Genomic DNA, 19,168 nt, shown 5'->3' on the forward strand with positions numbered 1-19,168 from the left:
GGGTCAGCCAAAAATAAAAAGGGAAAACCACCCAAGGCTCAAGTCAGGCCCCACAATTAAGGGCTCAGTTCCACAAGGCTGTAAATTCAGGGATTCCCCACCCCCCACAGAACAAATTGCTAGAACGCCAAGAGTCACCTCATTAGAGTAAACTCAGGTACAGAATAAATTGCTAGAAAGACCCACAGAACTCTGAAATGCTTATGTTTTAGTTCTGTTATAGAGGATACAGACCAGGAACAGTGAAAGGAAGAGACACATAAGGTGAGGAGGAGAGAGGGTACAGGAGCCTCTGTCTATTAAAAATAATGTCTATTATTTTTAATATGTTCATTCTCATAATGTGTATTAAAAACATTATGAGAAAATCACCAGCAAGCAGTGATTAACTCAATCCCCAGTCCTTGAATCCCACAGTTGTTTCCTCTGGCCACCAGCCCCATTCCCAAGCTACCTAGGCACCCCCACGCCAAGAGTCACCTCATTAGAGTAAACTCAGGTACAAAAGCGCTTCCCTGGTGGCTCAGTGGTAAAGAATCCGTCTGCCAATGAAGGAGACACAGGAGACTCGGGTTCAATCCCTGGGTTGGGAAGGTGCCCTGGAAGAGGAAACGGCAACCCACTCCAGCATTCTTGCTTGGAAAATCCCATGGACAGAGGAGCCCGGCAGGCTACAGTCCATGGGGTCGCAAAAAGTTGGACACGACTGAGCACGCACGCACACAGATACAGAAAGGGGACTCTTTACAAACAACAAAAGACTTTATCTCTTTCACTCAGGAAATTTGAAGAATTTTTGAAACCATGTGCCAGGGCCAAAGACCAGATTTAGTTTCTGCGTGTGCAGCCCAGTTTTTGGCACCTCCCCATGAGCCCCTTTCTGTCTGTCCAGCCAGAGTAAATACCTAGACCAGCTTGCCACATCAGGTGGCTCAAAGTACAGCCAGTTTAGGGCAGTTCCCAAAGCGCGGTCCCAAAAACGCAGCACCATTACCTGGGGTGTCGGACAGCTCCACCCAGACCTACTGGGTCAGAAGGGCCAGTGGGGCCTTCCACCAGCTCTGGGAAGTCAAGACAGGCGAGGCTGCAGGGCTTCCTGATTTCCAGGAATCTTACCAAAATGCAGACTCCAATTCCAGAAGTCTGGAATTCTGTGTTTCCACTCCCAAGGGAAGTAAAAAAGAAGTCTGGTCTTCCCAAGTCTGGGGCGCATTGGAGACCAGGTGGTGGGAGGACTGCGCAGGAGGCCACGTTGGAAGGTTGGGTAACGCACAGCCAGGAGCACAGCTCGGGAGAGGAGGGGAGACCCTCTCTGAGGAGGTGTATAGAGGATGCACAGAGGGAGGCCTGAGTGCTGGGCAGTTACAGGGCCACTCCACCACGTGAGAAAGGGGACTGCAGGTTCTGGGGGAGCCACGCCCACCACGCAAAGGGGCTCAGAGTGCAGTTACACTGCGCCTCCTGGAAGCCCCGTCCAGGAGCTGGAGGACAGGGGCACACACTCCCCCACCCCTGCCTGTGCTGGGCAGGTGCTGGAAGAGCTTCTGAGAAGAGAGGTGAGCCTCTCTGACGGATACTGCGCCCAACCTAGACAGTCCCTAGTCCACCCTGACTTGTGTTTAGACTGAAAGTGAAAGTCGCTCAGTCATGTCCGACTCTTTGTGACCCCCATGGACTATATAGTTCATGGAATTCTCCAGGCTAGAATACTGAAGTGGGTAGCCTTTCCCTTCTCCAGGGGATCTTCCTAACCCAGGGATCAAACTCAGGTCTCCCACATTAAACTAGCCTCTCATCTCCATGCTGGGGACTCCTCCCCTGTAGAGAACACTCATCACACCCCAGTCATTTCATTAACCACAGCTTCTATAACCTTGATACTTTAACACCTGCCCTACAGGCATATACTGGACACCTCCATGACATGCTGGCTCCCTCCTGCCTCCCCCACCTCCCTCCTTGGGTGTGCAAATTAACCAATCCAGAGACCACCACCTCCTTTATGGAGGTCTTATACTCCAGGTCACTTTCCCAGTGCAAGGTCAGGGACCAGATGACTAGGGGCAGCCCCCACACCCCAGTGCACACTGACATTATTCACACAAGCCAGTCCTAAGCCTGCTCATCCTGATTCTCCCGCTCCTCCTAAGGAAACCACAGTAAAGGCTCCTGCCAATTTCTCCCCTCTCCTGGACTCCACCCCCCATCTCCTGGCAGACCCTCACTTCCCGCTGTGGTCCTTCGTGGAGTGATGTATCTCCTTCTCTTGGGAACTGTAATAAACTATCTTCACTGGGAATCATCTCAGATTTTCTATTAACACACTATATTTTAATACAGTCACTTTGGGAGCTGAACATCCTTCCCAGAGGGAACCAGAGGCTGTGAGGGGATTCTCTCCCCATCCACCACCTCTCAAGGATTGCTCACAGCAGCGCACCCCAGAGCTCCCTACTAGGCTGATCCCCTGGCCCTCCCACAGTTTCACCACCCCTACCTTGCCTAGAGAGGCTGTCCCCTGCTACACGGGTCCTCAGTGCCAACAGCCCCGAGCAGGAGCCCAGGGGGAAGCCAGGAGAGAATGTGAGAAGGGCCCTGTTAGTGCAGCTCGGCACCTGGCCCACAGGCGGCCACCCCTAGACCCCATGCTGCATATTGTACTGTGCACCTCTCCACCCCGCACCGGGAGGGCTCTCAGGACTTGCTGGTGGACAAGGTGGAAGGCTGTGTGAGGTAGGAGAACGGGCAAGGGGTGGGGGGGATGGAAAGTTAGAATGAACATGGTGGAAGGAAGGGCAAAAGGGAAGGTTGGACAAGTCATTCCATGGGGTGTGGGGCCATGGCAGCTGGCAGTGCTCAGGATTCACAAGGGCAGAAGGCTCATCACCCTACCGTCCTCCTCAACCAGGCTCCCAAAATGTTGGCAACTCTGGAAATGCCTCTGCAAAATCTCATCAGCCCAAGAGGGAAGACCTAAAAAGATGACAGCAGTAGTTACCCAACAAAATGGCCTGATGGCAAGGTTATTCTACTATTGTTCCAATCTGTTCTACTCATGTGCTAGAGTTCCTTCTTTTCAGCCCACTATTCTTTTTTTCTTAATATAACAGCTTTAATGAGGTAAAATTCACCTAACATAAAATTCATTCTTTAATGTGAACTCAGTGACTTGTTATATATCCAGTTAATTCAATTCCAAATTATTTTCACTCCAAAAAGAAATCCCCTTAGTCCCCTTTTTACATCACCACCACTCCCCAACCACCACCCAGATCACCACCTCCACCATCTCCCCAACCCCTGGAAATCATTCATCTACTTTTGAGTCTATGGACTTGCCTCTTCAGAACATTACATATAAATGAAGATATAATATATAGTCTCATCTGACTGGCTTCTGTTGACTGAAAAAAAAATGCACAGCCTAAAAGATGAGAATTCTGTTTTATTTGGTGGACTTTCTGAGGATTTCAAGACTCGGGGAGCAGACTCTCAGATTGCTCTGAGGATGACTCTGAAGAGGTAAAAGAGGAGTCAGGAATATAGGAGTTTTGTAACAAAATCTAGTCAGAACATCAAAAGGTTACTGTTAATTAAAGAAAACCTGGCATCTCAAGTTAATTAGTTTAGTGCTAGATTCTATGTATGGGAAGATGCAAGAGTCTGGGCTCATTGAAATCACTCCTTTGATATGCACCTTAATTATTTAGGGCCAGTATCCTGGTCTTTCCCATTCTGAGTTCCCTTAGGGTGCATCATTGGGGGGTGGCTATAGCAGCTGAGGGCCAGGCAGCCCAGGGCAGCCCATTTGTCTCCAACTTGAGTTCCTTGAGCATGGGGGGTGGGGTGGGAGGCACACAGCTGTAGTGGCTTGATGGCTGCAGAATCCTTTTTTCACTGATACAGCAGGGAACATTCTTCATTCACACTTCTTTCACATAACATAATGTTTTAAAGTTTCATCTACATTAATTTTGGCTGACTAATATTCTATGAATATACCGTATTTTGTTCACTCATCCATTGGTCATCATATGGGCTGTTTATACTTTTTGGGTTTTATGAGTAATACTTGCATGAACATTTGCATACAGGTTTTGGTGTTGACATTTTCCATTTCCTACATACTAAGGAGTCACACAGTAATTGTTTTGAGGAAATGCCAAACTGCTTTTCCAAAGCTGCACCACTTATACACCCACCAACAATGGATACATATTCCAATTTCTCCATACCTTCACCAAAACTTGTTATTTTCTGGGTTTTTAACTTCAGCCATCCTACATAGATATGAAGCGGCTGTGATTTTCATTTGCATTTCCTAATCTTTTCATTTGTTTATGGATACTCGTGTATTTTCTTTGGAGAAATGTCAATTCAAATTTTTTGGCCATATTTAAACTGGGTTATTGCATTTTATTGTTATGAGTTTTTTGATTCGACATATTTGAGATTCATGTATGTCCTTATGTGAATCAGATTTTCATTTCTTTTTTCTAATTAGTATTCTTTGTTTTTTTTAGAGAAGTTTTAACTTCATAGCAAAATTGAGTGAAAAGTACAGGAGTTCCCATATAACCCTCAAACACACACACACACATACCCTCCTGAGTGATACATGTATTATTATCAATGAATCTATCTACATCGACACATTATTATCATTCAAAGACCACAGTTTACATTAGGGGTCACTTTTATTGTTGAACTCTATGGGTTAGACAAGTATGTAACACGTATCCACCATTATTGTATCATACAATTTGGAGGGCCCTAAAAATCTGTGCTCCACCTATTTATCCCTCCTTCCCCTCAACCGCTGACCTTTTTACTGTCTCCATAATTCTGCCTTTCCCAGAATGTCTTATAGTTGGGATCATACAGTACACAGCCTTTTCAGATTGGCTTCTTCAACTCAGTAACTTTCATGTTAAGTTTCCTCCATTTCTTTTCATGGTTTAATAGCTCATTTCTTTTTAACACTGAAAAATATTCACTGTCTGAATTTATCACAGTTTATTTAGGATATATTTTTTAAAAATAGTTATTTGCACCAGGTCTTGGTTGCAGCATGTGCAATATAGTCCCGTGACCAGGGATCAAACTGGGGCCCCCTGCATTGGGAAGGCAGAATCTTAGCCACTGGACCACCAAAGAGGTCCTTGAAGGACATCTTGATTGCTTCCAAGTTTGGACAATTATGAATAAATTTGCTATAAACATCTATGTGCAGGTTTTGTGTAGATATAAGTATTCAACTCCTTTGGGTAAATAACAAGGAGCACAGTTGCTGGATTGTATTAGTCTATTAGGGCCACTGTAACAAAAATACCATACATTCTGTGGACAAGAAATTGTTTCTCATAGTTCTGGAGGCTGTAGGTTCAAGATTAGGCATCAGCACAGTTGGGTGAGTGCTCTCTTCTGTATTGTAGACTTACTGTGTTCTCCTGGGCTTCCCCAATGGCTCAGCAGTAAAGAATCCATTGGCAATGTGGGAGAAGTGGGTTCAGTCCCTAGGCCAGGAAGATCCCCTCAGGAGGAAATGACAACCTACTCCAATATTCTTGCCTGGAAAATCTCAAGGACAGAGGAGCTTGGAGGGCTACAGTCCATAGGGTTGAAGAGAGTCAGACATAACTGAGTACCTGTGCATCTACATTCACACACACACACACAATGTTCTCCATGGTGACACACAAACACACAAACACACACACACACAATGTTCTCCATGGTCACACACACACACAATGTTCTCCATGGTCACACACACACACACAAACAATGTTCTCCAAGGTCACACACACACACAATGTTCTCCATGGTCACACACACACACACACACACACACACACACACACACTGTTCTCCATGGTCACACACACACACACAATGTTCTCCATGGTCACACACACACACACAATGTTCTCCATGGTCACACACACACACACAATGTTCTCCATGGTCATACACACACACACAATGTTCTCCATGGTCTCACACACACACACAATGTTCTCCATGGTCACACACACGCACACAATGTTCTCCATGGTCACACACACACACAATGTTCTCCATGGTCACACACACACACACAATGTTCTCCATGGTCACACACACACACACAATGTTCTCCATGGTCACACACACACATACACACAATGTTCTCCATGTCACACACACACATACACACAATGTTCTCCATGGTCACACACACACATACACACAATGTTCTCCATGGTCACACACACACACAATGTTCTCCATGGTCACACACACACACACAATGTTCTCCATGGTCACACACACACACACAATGTTCTCCATGGTCACACACACACACACAATGTTCTCCATGGTCATACACACACACACAATGTTCTCCATGGTCTCACACACACACACAATGTTCTCCATGGTCACACACACGCACACAATGTTCTCCATGGTCACACACACACACAATGTTCTCCATGGTCACACACACACACACAATGTTCTCCATGGTCACACACACACACACAATGTTCTCCATGGTCACACACACACATACACACAATGTTCTCCATGTCACACATACACATACACACAATGTTCTCCATGGTCACACACACACATACACACAATGTTCTCCATGGTCACACACACACACAATGTTCTCCATGGTCACACACACACACAATGTTCTCCATGGTCACACACACACACACACACACACACACACACAAACACACAATGTTCTCCATGGTCACACACACACACAATGTTCTCCATGGTCACACACACACACACACACACACACAATGTTCTCCATGGTCACACACACACACAATGTTCTCCATGGTCACACACACACACAATGTTCTCCATGGTCACACACACACACACACACACACACACACACACACACACAATGTTCTCCATGGTCACACACACACACACACACAATGTTCTCCATGGTCACACACACACACAATGTTCTCCATGGTCACACACACACACACACACAATGTTCTCCATGGTCACACACACACACAATGTTCTCCATGTCACACACACACACACACACAATGTTCTCCATGGTCACACACACACACAATGTTCTCCATGGTCACACACACACACACACACAATGTTCTCCATGGTCACACACACACACAATGTTCTCCATGGTCACACACACACACACACAATGTTCTCCATGGTCACACACACACACACACAATGTTCTCCATGGTCACACACACACACAATGTTCTCCATGGTCACACACACACACACACACACACAATGTTCTCCATGGTCACACACATACACAATGTTCTCCATGGTCACACACACACACACACACACACACACACAATGTTCTCCATGGTCACACACACACACACAATGTTCTCCATGGTCACACACACACACACACACACAAACAATGTTCTCCATGGTCACACACACACACACACACACAAACAATGTTCTCCATGGTCACACACACACACAATGTTCTCCATGGTCACACACACACACACACACACACAATGTTCTCCATGGTCACACACACACACACACACAATGTTCTCCATGGTCACACACACACAATGTTCTCCATGGTCACACACACACACACACAATGTCTCCATGGTCACACACACACACAATGTTCTCCATGGTCACACACACACACACACACACAATGTTCTCCATGGTCACACACACACACAATGTTCTCCATGGTCTCACACACACACACACACACACACACAATGTTCTCCATGGTCACACACACACACAATGTTCTCCATGGTCACACACACACACACACACACAATGTTCTCCATGGTCACACACACACACACACACAATGTTCTCCATGGTCACACACACACAATGTTCTCCATGATCACACACACACACAATGTTCTCCATGGTCACACACACACACAATGTTCTCCATGGTCACACACACACACACAATGTTCTCCATGGTCACACACACACACACACACACACACAATGTTCTCCATGGTCACACACACACAGAATGTTCTCCATGGTCACACACACACACACACACACACAATGTTCTCCATGGTCACACACACACACACAATGTTCTCCATGGTCACACACACACAAAATGTTCTCCATGGTCACACACACACACACACACACACACACACACAATGTTCTCCATGGTCACACACACACACAATGTTCTCCATGGTCACACCCACACACACACACACACTCAATGTTCTCCATGGTCACACACACACACACAATGTTCTCCATGGTCACACACACACACAATGTTCTCCATGGTCACACACACACACACACACACAATGTTCTCCATGGTCACACACACACACAATATTCTCCATGGTCACACACACACACACACACACACACACAATGTTCTCCATGGTCACACACACACACACACACACACACACACACAATGTTCTCCATGGTCACACACACACACAATGTTCTCCATGGTCACACACACACACACACACAATGTTCTCCATGGTCACACACAGACACAATGTTCTCCATGTCACACACACACACACACACAATGTTCTCCATGGTCACACACACACACAATGTTCTCCATGGTCACACACACACACACACACAATGTTCTCCATGATCACACACACACACAATGTTCTCCATGGTCACACACACACACACACACAATGTTCTCCATGGTCACACACACACACACACAATGTACTCCATGGTCACACACACACACACACAATGTACTCCATGGTCACACACACACACAATGTTCTCCATGGTCACACACACACACACAATGTTCTCCATGGTCACACACACACACACACACAATGTTCTCCATGGTCACACACACACACACACAATGTACTCCATGGTCACACACACACACAATGTTCTCCATGGTCACACACACACACACAATGTTCTCCATGGTCACACACACACACAATGTTCTCCATGGTCACACACACACACAATGTTCTCCATGGTCACACACACACACACACACACACACACAATGTTCTCCATGGTCACACACACACACAATGTTCTCCATGGTCACACACACACACACACACACACACACAATGTTCTCCATGGTTACACACACACACAATGTTCTCCATGGTCACACACACACACACACACACACAATGTTCTCCATGGTCTCACACACACACACAATGTTCTCCATGGTCACACACACACACACACAATGTTCTCCATTGTCACACACACACACAATGTTCTCCATGGTCACACACACACACACACACACACACAATGTTCTCCATGGTCACACACCCACACACACACAATGTTCTCCATGGTCACACACACACACACACACACACAATGTTCTCCATGGTCACACACACACACACACACAATGTTCTCCATGGTCACACACACAAACACACACAATGTTCTCCATGGTCACACACACACACACACACACAATGTTCTCCATGGTGTCACACACACACACACACACACAATGTTCTCCATGGAGTCACACACACACACACACACACACACAATGTTCTCCATGGTCACACACATACACACACACACACAATGTTCTCCATGGTCACACACACACACACACACAATGTTCTCCATGGTCACACACACACACACACACACACAATGTTCTCCATGGTCACACACACACACACAATGTTCTCCATGGTCACACACACACACACACACACACACACACACAATGTTCTCCATGGTCACACACACACACAATGTTCTCCATGGTCACACACACACACACACACACACACACACACAATGTTCTCCATGGTCACACACACACACACACACACACAATGTTCTCCATGGTCACACACACACACACACAATGTTCTCCATGGTCACACACACACACACACACACACACAATGTTCTCCATGGTCACACACACACACACACACAATGTTCTCCATGGTCACACACACACACAATGTTCTCCATGGTCACACACAGACACACACACACACACAATGTTCTCCATGTTCACACACACACACACAATGTTCTCCATGGTCACACACACACACAATGTTCTCCATGGGCACACACACACACACACACAATGTTCTCCATGGTCACACACACACACACAATGTTCTCCATGGTCACACACACACACACACACACACACACACACAATGTTCTCCATGGTCACACACACACACACAATGTTCTCCATGGTCACACACACACACACACACACACAATGTTCTCCATGGTCACACACACACACAATGTTCTCCATGGTCACACACACACACACACACAATGTTCTCCATGGTCACACACACACACAATGTTCTCCATGGTCACACACACACATACACACAATGTTCTCCATGGTCACACACACACACAATGTTCTCCATGGTCACACACACACACACACACAATGTTCTCCATGGTCACACACACACACAATGTTCTCCATGTCACACACACACACACACACACACAATGTTCTCCATGGTCACACACACACACACACACACAATGTTCTCCATGGTCTCACACACACACACACACACACACACAATGTTCTCCATGGTCACACACACACACACACACACACAATGTTCTCCATGGTCACACACACACACACACACAATGTTCTCCATGGTCACACACACACACACACACACACACACACAATGTTCTCCATGGTCACACACACACACACACAATGTTCTCCATGGTCACACACACACACACAGACACACACACAATGTTCTCCATGGTCACACACACACACAATGTTCTCCATGGTCTCACACACACACACACACACAATGTTCTCCATGGTCACACACACACACACACACACACAATGTTCTCCATGGTCACACACACACACACACACACACAATGTTCTCCATGGTCACACACACACACACACACAATGTTCTCCATGGTCACACACACACACACACACACACAATGTTCTCCATGGTCACACACACAATGTTCTCCATGGTCACACACACACACACACACACACACACACAATGTTCTCCATGGTCACACACACACACACACACACACACACACACAATGTTCTCCATGGTCACACACACAATGTTCTCCATGGTCACACACACACACACACACACACACACACAATGTTCTCCATGGTCACACACACACACACACACACACAATGTTCTCCATGGTCACACACACACACACACACACACAATGTTCTCCAGGTCACACACACACACACACAATGTTCTCCATGGTCACACACACACACACAATGTTCTCCATGGTCACACACACACACACACACACAATGTTCTCCATGGTCACACACACACACACACAATGTTCTCCATGGTCACACACATACACAATGTTCTCCATGGTCACACACACACACACACACACACACACAATGTTCTCCATGGTCACACACACACACACAATGTTCTCCATGGTCACACACACACACACACACACAAACAATGTTCTCCATGGTCACACACACACACACACAATGTTCTCCATGGTCACACACACACACAATGTTCTCCATGGTCACACACACACACACACACACAATGTTCTCCATGGTCACACACACACACACACACAATGTTCTCCATGGTCACACACACACAATGTTCTCCATGGTCACACACACACACACACAATGTCTCCATGGTCACACACACACACACACACACAATGTTCTCCATGGTCACACACACACAATGTTCTCCATGATCACACACACACACAATGTTCTCCATGGTCACACACACACACAATGTTCTCCATGGTCACACACACACACACAATGTTCTCCATGGTCACACACACACACACACACACACACAATGTTCTCCATGGTCACACACACACAGAATGTTCTCCATGGTCACACACACACACACACACACACAATGTTCTCCATGGTCACACACACACACACAATGTTCTCCATGGTCACACACACACAAAATGTTCTCCATGGTCACGCACACACACACACACAATGTTCTCCATGGTCACACACACACACAATGTTCTCCATGGTCACACACACACACACACACAATGTTCTCCATGATCACACACACACACAATGTCTCCATGGTCACACACACACACAATGTTCTCCATGGTCACACACACACACACACACACAATGTTCTCCATGGTCACACACACACAATGTTCTCCATGATCACACACACACACAATGTTCTCCATGGTCACACACACACACAATGTTCTCCATGGTCACACACACACACACAATGTTCTCCATGGTCACACACACACACACACACAATGTTCTCCATGGTCACACACACACAGAATGTTCTCCATGGTCACACACACACACACACACACACAATGTTCTCCATGGTCACACACACACACACAATGTTCTCCATGGTCACACACACACAAAATGTTCTCCATGGTCACACACACACACACACACACACACACACACACACACACACAATGTTCTCCATGGTCACACACACACACAATGTTCTCCATGGTCACACACACACACACACACACACACTCAATGTTCTCCATGGTCACACACACACACACAATGTTCTCCATGGTCACACACACACACAATGTTCTCCATGGTCACACACACACACACACACACAATGTTCTCCATGGTCACACACACACACAATGTTCTCCATGTTCACACACACACACACACACACACACACACAATGTTCTCCATGGTCACACACACACACACACACACACACACAATGTTCTCCATGGTCACACACACACACAATGTTCTCCATGGTCACACACACACACACACACAATGTTCTCCATGGTCACACACAGACACAATGTTCTCCATGTCACACACACACACACACACAATGTTCTCCATGGTCACACACACACACAATGTTCTCCATGGTCACACACACACACACACACAATGTTCTCCATGATCACACACACACACAATGTTCTCCATGGTCACACACACACACACACACAATGTTCTCCATGGTCACACACACACACACACACACACAATGTACTCCATGGTCACACACACACACACAATGTTCTCCTTGGTCACACACACACACACAATGTTCTCCATGGTCACACACACACACAATGTTCTCCATGGTCACACACACACACACACACACACACACACAATGTTCTCCATGGTCACACACACACACAATGTTCTCCATGGTCACACACACACACACACACACACACAATGTTCTCCATGGTCACACACACACACACAATGTTCTCCATGGTCACACACACACACACACACACACAATGTTCTCCATGGTCACACACACACACAATATTCTCCATGGTCACACACACACACACACACACACACACACACACAATGTTCTCCATGGTCACACACACACACAATGTTCTCCATGGTCACACACACACACACACACAATGTTCTCCATGGTCACACACACACACAATGTTCTCCATGGTCACACACACACATACACACAATGTTCTCCATGGTCACACACACACACAATGTTCTCCATGGTCACACACACACACACACACAATGTTCTCCATGGTCACACACACACACAATGTTCTCCATGTCACACACACACACACACACACACAATGTTCTCCATGGTCACACACACACACACACACAATGTTCTCCATGGTCACACACACACAATGTTCTCCATGGTCACACACACACACACACAATGTCTCCATGGTCACACACACACACAATGTTCTCCATGGTCACACACACACACACACACACACAATGTTCTCCATGGTCACACACACACACAATGTTCTCCATGGTCTCACACACACACACACACACACACACAATGTTCTCCATGGTCACACACACACACAATGTTCTCCATGGTCACACACACACACACACACACAATGTTCTCCATGGTCACACACACACACACACACAATGTTCTCCATGGTCACACACACACAATGTTCTCCATGATCACACACACACACAATGTTCTCCATGGTCACACACACACACAATGTTCTCCATGGTCACACACACACACACAATGTTCTCCATGGTCACACACACACACACACACACACACAATGTTCTCCATGGTCACACACACACAGAATGTTCTCCATGGTCACACACACACACCCACACACACAATGTTCTCCATGGTCACACACACACAAAATGTTCTCCATGGTCACACACACACACACACACACACAATGTTCTCCATGGTCACACACACACACAATGTTCTCCATGGTCACACCCACACACACACACACACTCAATGTTCTCCATGGTCACACACACACAGAATGTTCTCCATGGTCACACACACACACACACACACACAATGTTCTCCATGGTCACACACACACAGAATGTTCTCCATGGTCACACACACACACACACACAATGTTCTCCATGGTCACACACACACACAATGTTCTCCATGTCACACACACACACACACACACACAATGTTCTCCATGGTCACACACACACAATGTTCTCCATGATCACACACACACACAATGTTCTCCATGGTCACACACACACACAATGTTCTCCATGGTCACACACACACACACAATGTTCTCCATGGTCACACACACACACACACACACACACAATGTTCTCCATGGTCACACACACACAGAATGTTCTCCATGGTCACACACACACACACACACACACAATGTTCTCCATGGTCACACACACACACACAATGTTCTCCATGGTCACACACACACAAAATGTTCTCCATGGTCACACACACACACACACACAATGTTCTCCATGGTCACACACACACACAATGTTCTCCATGGTCACACACACACACACACACAATGTTCTCCATGATCACACACACACACAATGTCTCCATGGTCACACACACACACAATGTTCTCCATGGTCACACACACACACACACACACAATGTTCTCCATGGTCACACACACACAATGTTCTCCATGATCACACACACACACAATGTTCTCCATGGTCACACACACACACAATGTTCTCCATGGTCACACACACACACACAATGTTCTCCATGGTCACACACACACACACACACACACACACACACACACAATGTTCTCCATGGTCACACACACACGGAATGTTCTCCATGGTCACACACACACACACACACACACAATGTTCTCCATGGTCACACACACACACACAATGTTCTCCATGGTCACACACACACAAAATGTTCTCCATGGTCACACACACACACACACACACACACACACACACACAATGTTCTCCATGGTCACACACACACACAATGTTCTCCATGGTCACACACACACACACACTCAATGTTCTCCATGGTCACACACACACACACAATGTTCTCCATGGTCACACACACACACAATGTTCTCCATGGTCACACACACACACACACACACAATGTTCTCCATGGTCACACACACACACAATGTTCTCCATGTTCACACACACACACACACACACACACACACAATGTTCTCCATGGTCACACACACACACACACACACACACACACAATGTTCTCCATGGTCACACACACACACAATGTTCTCCATGGTCACACACACACACACACACAATGTTCTCCACGGTCACACACAGACACAATGTTCTCCATGTCACACACACACACACACACAATGTTCTCCATGGTCACACACACACACAATGTTCTCCATGGTCACACACACACACACACACAATGTTCTCCATGATCACACACACACACAATGTTCTCCATGGTCACACACACACACACACACAATGTTCTCCATGGTCACACACACACACACACACACACAATGTACTCCATGGTCACACACACACACACAATGTTCTCCATGGTCACACACACACACACAATGTTCTCCATGGTCACACACACACACAATGTTCTCCATGGTCACACACACACACACACACACACACACACACACACACACAATGTTCTCCATGGTCACACACACACACAATGTTCTCCATGGTCACACACACACACACACACACACACAATGTTCTCCATGGTCACACACACACACACAATGTTCTCCATGGTCACACACACACACACACACACAATGTTCTCCATGGTCACACACACACACAATATTCTCCATGGTCACACACACACACACACACACACACACACACACAATGTTCTCCATGGTCACACACACACACAATGTTCTCCATGGTCACACACACACACACACACACACACACTCAATGTTCTCCATGGTCACACACACACACACAATGTTCTCCATGGTCACACACACACACACACACACACACAATGTTCTCCATGGTCACACACACACACAATGTTCTCCATGGTCACACACAGACACACACACACACACAATGTTCTCCATGTTCACACACACACACACACAATGTTCTCCATGGTCACACACACACACACACACACACACACAATGTTCTCCATGGTCACACACACACACAATGTTCTCCATGGTCACACACACACACACACACACAATGTTCTCCATGGTCACACACACACACACAATGTTCTCCATGGTCACACACACACACAATGTTCTCCATGGTCACACACACACACACACACACACACAATGTTCTCCATGGTCACACACACACACAATGTTCTCCATGGTCACACACACACACACACACACACACACACACAATGTTCTCCATGGTTACACACACACACAATGTTCTCCATGGTCACACACACACACACACACACACAATGTTCTCCATGGTCTCACACACACACACAATGTTCTCCATGGTCACACACACACACACACAATGTTCTCCATTGTCACACACACACACAATGTTCTCCATGGTCACACACACACACACACACACACACAATGTTCTCCATGGTCACACACCCACACACACACAATGTTCTCCATGGTCACACACACACACACACACACACAATGTTCTCCATGGTCACACACACACACACACACAATGTTCTCCATGGTCACACACACACACACACACAATGTTCTCCATGGTCACACACACACACACACACACAATGTTCTCCATGGTGTCACACACACACACACACACACACAATGTTCTCCATGGAGTCACACACACACACACACACACACACAATGTTCTCCATGGTCACACACATACACACACACACACAATGTTCTCCATGGTCACACACACACACACACACAATGTTCTCCATGGTCACACACACACACACACACACACAATGTTCTCCATGGTCACACACACACACACAATGTTCTCCATGGTCACACACACACACACACACACACAATGTTCTCCATGGTCACACACACACACAAAATGTTCTCCATGGTCACACACACACACACACACACACACACACACAATGTTCTCCATGGTCACACACACACACACACACACACAATGTTCTCCATGGTCACACACACACACACACAATGTTCTCCATGGTCACACACACACACACACACACACACACACACAATGTTCTCCATGGTCACACACACACACACACACAATGTTCTCCATGGTCACACACACACACAATGTTCTCCATGGTCACACACAGACACACACACACACACAATGTTCTCCATGTTCACACACACACACACAATGTTCTCCATGGTCACACACACACACAATGTTCTCCATGGGCACACACACACACACACACAATGTTCTCCATGGTCACACACACACACACAATGTTCTCCATGGTCACACACACACACACACACACACACAATGTTCTCCATGGTCACACACACACACACAATGTTCTCCATGGTCACACACACACACACACACACACAATGTTCTCCATGGTCACACACACACACACACAATGTTCTCCATTGTCACACACACACACAATGTTCTCCATGGTCACACACACACACACACACACACACAATGTTCTCCATGGTCACACACCCACACACACACAATGTTCTCCATGGTCACACACACACACACACACACACAATGTTCTCCATGGTCACACACACACACACACACAATGTTCTCCATGGTCACACACACACACACACACACACACACACACACAATGTTCTCCATGGTCACACACACACACACACAATGTTCTCCATGGTCACACACACACACACAGACACACACACAATGTTCTCCATGGTCACACACACACACAATGTTCTCCATGGTCTCACACACACACACACACACACAATGTTCTCCATGGTCACACACACACACACACACAATGTTCTCCATGGTCACACACACACACACACAATGTTCTCCATGGTCACACACACACACACACACACACAATGTTCTCCATGGTCACACACACACACACACACACACAATGTTCTCCATGGTCACACACACACACACAATGCTCTCCATGGTCACACACACACACACACACAATGTTCTCCATGGTCACACACACACACACAATGTTCTCCATGGTCACACACACACACACACACACAATGTTCTCCATGGTCACACACACAATGTTCTCCATGGTCACACACACACACACACACACACACAATGTTCTCCATGGTCACACACACACACACAATGTTCTCCATGGTCACACACACACACACACACACACAATGTTCTCCATGGTCACACACACAATGTTCTCCATGGTCACACACACACACACACACACACACACACAATGTTCTCCATGGTCACACACACACACACACACACACAATGTTCTCCATGGTCACACACACACACACACACACACAATGTTCTCCATGGTCACACACACACACACACAATGTTCTCCATGGTCACACACACACACACAATGTTCTCCATGGTCACACACACACACACACACACAATGTTCTCCATGGTCACACACACACACACACAATGTTCTCCATGGTCACACACACACACACACACACACACACACACACACAATGTTCTCCATGGTCGAAGGACCAAGGAAGCTCTCTGGGATCTCTTTCATAACAGAGCCACCACTCTCATTACCTA

This window comes from Dama dama, chromosome 18, assembly GCF_033118175.1.
Source record: "Dama dama isolate Ldn47 chromosome 18, ASM3311817v1, whole genome shotgun sequence".
Classification (NCBI taxonomy): Eukaryota; Metazoa; Chordata; class Mammalia; order Artiodactyla; family Cervidae; genus Dama; species Dama dama.